Here is a 6,000-nt window from a genome sequence, read left to right as displayed (position 1 = left end):
GAGGTCACGAACAGATGGCCGGACATTCTCCTTCAGGATTTTTTGGTAAACAGCAGAATTCATGGTTCCATTTATCACAGCAAGTCTTCCAGGTCCGGAAGCAGCAAAACAGCCCCAGACCATCACACTACCACCATATTTTACTGTTGGTATGATGTTCTTTCTCTGAAATGCAGTGTTACTTTTACGCCAGACGTAATGGGCATGTTGTGTTTACTTGTGTTTAATGTGACTAATATTTAAATTTGTTTGATGATCTGAAACATTAAAGTGTGACAAACATGCAAAAAAATAAGAAATCAGGAAGGGGGCCAACACTTTTTCACACCACTGTATATATATACATACACAATTGGTCACTTGATATTTTGGTTAGGTGGTCTCTTCCTAAGTGGGCAGTTCTTAGCCAGAATAAGCTGCATTGAGCACCAGGCTCTTTCAGGGGAAATAACTTTTTTTTCCTCTTCGTCAAAGCTAGTAATGCTAACAGCAAAATTACCCAAGAGTGCCCTGGTCCCCTATAGCTTTATGTCCAGATGTTTATAGATTTTCATCCAGCCAGATCTGTTGGCCAGTGGTAGCTTAAATGGGTTCTGTTTCAGGGCATACTTTTCACCAGCAGCCCCTGCAATCTGCTGCTTCCGGTCATGTTCTCCCTTCTCTTCACATTATAAAATACACCATTTAAAGCTGGAGAAATATTGCAATCAAAAAGAGAACAGCATCACCAGCAGTTACAATCAAAATGCCACTCAACTCGAGCTTGCTTAATATATGTAAACGTTATGTTTTATAATGTCCTGTATGTATGTCCTCTGTATTTATATCAGATGTTTTGTTGTAAATTCATTTGTCTTGCACGCTCCATGTAAAATCAATGTAAACGGATCATGTTCATCATGTTCCAAAAATATCCCTAAGTGTCTCTCTCTTTTTAAGAAGTGACAGACCTAGTTTTAGAGAGACTCTTAAGACAGCTTGATTTCAAGCACTCTCTAGCGTATCAACAAATACATCTGAATGTGGAAAAGGAGCTGCTCACTGATTACTTCTTGGTGAGAGGCTTGTGGAGGTATTCACCCTCTCTTTTGATTCGGTTCTCCCTGCTTGTTACCACCTGCTCGATGGAAGTGCTTTCCATGCAAATACAGATGCATGCAGATATCTGGCTTTCTCCCAGTCGGTGGGGTGTTGGTGGTCAATGGTGAAAAAGAGGAAGTTGAATGCACATTTGATTGGACTGTGAAATGATCCCGGTGGGAGACAGTGGGGTCTTTCAATCCCAGTATATAGAATCCGAAAAGGAAGTTCAGACATGCCTAGCACAGAGCCAGACATGAAGGCACTTCACACTTTCACTTTTACCTCAGGGATTTGTGTCTTTGGATTTATTTAAATACTACTTGTTTTGAAATTTGCCCAACCCCCATACTATATAAAATAGCTCATTCTCCATTTATTTCCAATTTCCAATTTATATATATATAATTTTGATTTTTATTTATTTAATGTTTTCATCTGCCATTAATGTAATTTACATGTAATATATTTTAAATATATTTTGGGGGCTTTTCTATGCTATTAATTGCAATTAATTCTGTTAATTAATTGGCATATTGTGTTTTTATTCAGATTAAAAACACAATATGCCAATTAATTAACAGAATTATATGAAACACTTGGTTCAGTAAGGTTAAATTGGTATCAATTAGGTATCATGAACTTCCATTTATCAATACTTTTACAGCATTTCTTAAAATTACAAGTTTTGTGAATTAACATTAGTCACTGTATTATGAACAAGCATGAATTAACATGCATTAATATATTATATAAAATAATTGTATTGCTAGTTCATGATACCTAAATGATATCTAATGTATGAACTAATAAATGCAACTTTATTATAAAGTATTAAAAAAATAATATAAATATAAATAATAACAATAATATAAAAATAATATAAAATATAAATAATAATATAATTAAATAAAATAAAAATGTCAATTATATTTATATAATACTGTATAATAGTGTATATAATATATACAGTTTTATTTATAAATATAATTAACGTTTTGATATTTTTTCCATGACCTAACAATCCATCTTTATTGACAAGCAATCACTTACCATTTTGTAGTTCCTTTGCTTGTCTGTCTAAGTGGCCATGGCACTTTTAGACCCTGAAACAGGAGAAATCAATGGCATTAGACCGAACCCAAGGCCCTCGGCTCAACACAGGGAAGGAACGGGAGCTCAGTCTAAATGGCACATCAGACAGGGAGATAAGGCAGATCAATGCAGGCTAATCTTAGGAGTGAATCCAATCCGTCCTAGCGTTAGCAAGAACCACAGATTCTGCCTCACTCTTCACTTTTAGTTGAACGGCTGCCACTTGCTTCCGATTCTGTTTCAGTAATGAAGTACCTTTGCTAAGCCAAAGACCTGCTCGCTGTGTGCACTCATGAGACGTATTCTTGGATTCCCTCCTTCCTCGTTCTGGGGCCCATAGGACTGTCCAGAGGCAGGTAGAGCAGCTGGGAGACTCCGGGCTGAGCCAAATGGGAGTGGGCTGGTGGCAGTAGGGTGGGTGAGGGAGGAGGCAGTCGCCTGTGGGATCTTATTTTTTTGGCAGTGCTAGGAAAACAAACAGGGTGGCAGCAGATGTTTGAGTAATTGCTCATTCATCATTAACCTCCCTCCTGCCTGATACTCACGGTCACAGAGAATTCAAGTCATCCTTAGCAACCTCTGCATGTCATCTGAACCACTTCTATACCTTTTCAGGTAGAGTCTCAGAAGTAGATCAATTGCGATGTAATCTTGAACTTCTGCGTATTTGCTTTTTGTATTTTGGGGCCTCATTTGTATGCCCTGTGATGGTTAGAACTTTGTGATGAATGGGTAAGTCCTCAGCTCAGCCTGTAATTGGCTGATTGGTCGGTTGCTATGGGGATGAAGGGACGACTGAGACTGTCTCTGGCTCTGGTTAGAAACTAGTGATGGAGCACCACTGAGCTTCACCATGAGGGCTTCACAAAGCAGCCAACATTGTACAACACAGTTCCTCTTCTGGTTTGTAAAATAACAAGATCACCTGAGCAGTGGACTCATTTATTTTATTCACAGTCTAAGCCCTACTTTTTTTGTAGTACTGCTGTGGTCAGATGATGCAGAGATTGCATGTGATCGTGCTACATTTTTCGCCAACTCAACAAGCAACTACTGGTGTGCACAGCTAAACTAGTAATTCGGTCACACTTTAGTTTGGGGACCAATTCTCAGTATAAACAAACTATTAAGTGTGATTTTTGCCTCAATAAACTCTTAATATCTTGACAAGGTAGTTGTTAAGCTTAGGTATGACTAGGATTAAGGGATCTAAAATATGGTCATGCAGAATAAAGAATTAATATGTGCTTTAATAGTGCTAGTCCAATATGCTAGTAATATGCATGCAAATAAGCAACTAGTTAATAGTGAGAATAGGTGGGTCCCTAAACTAAAGTGTTACCAGTAATTCTTACTATTTAGTTTAGCCAGAGTCCATTTATGTTAGTTTATCTTGATTAATGACAGGTCAGGATACTCTACTACTAGTCTTCCATCTAAATGAATAGTTGTTTAGTGAGGTCAAATAGTTTAATTTTTGGGTCACACTTTATTTCTAACCCTAACCCAGTTCTCGCTATTACCACATCATTAACTATGACTTTTGCCTCAAAAAACTACTAATTTGCTGCTTATTAATAGTTAGTAAGGTAGTTGTTAACTTTAGGAATTGGGTAGGATTAGGTTGTAGAATATGGACATGCAGAATACATGCTTTATATGTACTAATAAACAGCTAAGAAGTTATCAATAGGCATGCTAATAAGCAGCTAATTAATAGTTAGAATTGGTCCCTACACTAAAGTGTTACCAATTTTTGTTTTAGCTTTAATTTTTAGCCAGTGTAGTTTAAAAGTACAGTTTTCAGCAAGGCTGTCACTGTTAAATATTAGGCAAAAGAAAATTAGCATGCATATTTATTGAATATTTTTAAGTTACCTTAAAGGATGCATTATATTTGTCTTGCACTTTTTTGGTCTGCTGCATACATGCAGATTGGTATATTTTTATAGTTCAGTTTTTAAAAACACTAATACATAGTTCAGACATCTCACTGGCTGATAAAAATATCTAGAGTATTTACAATGATCGCATGTCATTACTGTACTTTTCAGTGACAATTTGAAAAGTATCCTCACCGCATTCTGTGTTGTTCTCTGACAATGAATTTAATCTAAACTTTCTGCTTGCTCCAAAAGTCTTGGTCTGATCTGTCCAATTGTAAGTGACAGGAAGTCTTCCATTGGTGTTCAGATGAGTCCAGATTTTATTAAACCGTGCATCACTCTCTTTTCCTGTCAATCTCCTGCCCTTTTCCACTCACCCTAGCCTATCCCATTAGTGGCGATATTGGCTTGTGACGACTCGCTTGGCTTTGCAGCCTTGCTCCTCTGACCTCCATATATACTTTTTCTTAGAAAACCATCGCTGACCGTATTCGGCATAAGGAGGTTGGTCTGAATGACCAAGGCTTTGGGGACCTGCTCTTAAATGGAGCATGTTTACCACACCAGGGCAAGTTGCCTATATTGAGCACTTTTTTTTCAGCAATTTTTTTTTCTCTATCCAACATCCATCTTCTGCTGGCATTTTTCGTCTCCAGCCAAGCCCTCTGAGTGAACTGCAGAATTAATGAAGTGACATACGGAGACGTAGCCTGACCAGCTGTAAAATTTTAATGATGCAGAGCTTGTAAATCCATGGTATATTCAGTTACCTCACATTATTGGCAGGCTATATTTTTGACTCTTGACATCTTTACATATACTGTAAGTGTGACCTGAGCAGCTCTATAGGGAAGAACCTAAATAGACAAATGAACTATAACAGTTTGATTGCATATTGTATATTTTGTACATTTGTTTGGCTTTTTGATAATACGAGGGATATATGAGTGTGATTAGTTAAAGACTCTCTGATGATTTTAATGCAGTTCTTTTTACTTGACACCACTGAAAAGTAAGAATTGCTAGACATTGCTAAGAACTGTAAGTAGCTGCTCTGGTGTAAAGATCAATCTAAGATAGCCAAAATGATTAGAGCACTAGTAACTAGTTATTTTGTAAAAACCGTAATATTATTCCATTTCACACTGCAACACTTTGATAGCCTGAGTCAATATAATATAATATGATATATGATATGATATGATTATGATATGATATGATATGATATAATATAATTAGTATAAGTTTGGTAGTTCTACTACTATAAAATTCTACACTTCAGCTAGGATTATTATTATTATTTTCCCCTTAATTCTATTCTCCTCTTAGGACCTATTATCAGTGTTGGGAAGGTTACTTTGGAAATGTAATAGGTTACAGATTACAAGTTACCCTATTTAAAATTTACCCCAAGCACCACATAGCTGTTTTACAGAAAATATTCAGATGTAATCCCTTTTGTAATAGTTAACATTTTCAGAAGTAACTGTAATGTAATTACACATTTTTTCTCAGTAAATGTAACAGATTGCAGTTACAGTTTGTAATTAAATTATGTACTGTAACACCGTTACATGTTACTAGTTACTCCCCAACACTGCCAGTTATGCAGTGTTTAATTTAAACACAGTACTGAAATGGTACTTTTGATGAAAGGAAAACTGAGCACCAGTAATGCGAGTATTTTATATAAGATATTTGCATCTGAATGTGTGTGTGTGGTTTACATTAAGGTACGTATAAATATAGATGTATGCATTTGCATACAAATGCATCAGCATTTTCATTAATGCTGAATTAATTAAATTAAGTGTATTGCAAAACACTTCCAGCAAAGAATCCATGAATATTATCGACATGCTTCAGGGCAGATAAACAGTCAATGTAACTAAAAACAACAGAGACAATACTGGCTGATTTACGTGGAAAAGGCCTCATT

The 6,000-nt window shown here is 36.2% G+C and overlaps 1 protein-coding gene across 1 annotated transcript in view; it reads left to right on the top strand.

Moving 5' to 3' along the window:
* The window catches only part of LOC107673493 (P protein), an 87,532-nt gene that overhangs the window by 72,013 nt on the left and 9,519 nt on the right, over positions 1–6,000 (top strand). The window lies entirely within an intron of this gene.

The sequence above is a fragment of the Sinocyclocheilus anshuiensis genome, unplaced genomic scaffold, assembly GCF_001515605.1.
Source record: "Sinocyclocheilus anshuiensis isolate Anshui unplaced genomic scaffold, SAMN03320099.WGS_v1.1 scaffold44, whole genome shotgun sequence".
NCBI lineage: Eukaryota > Metazoa > Chordata > Actinopteri > Cypriniformes > Cyprinidae > Sinocyclocheilus > Sinocyclocheilus anshuiensis.
This window is presented reverse-complemented; position numbering and strand designations above follow the sequence as displayed.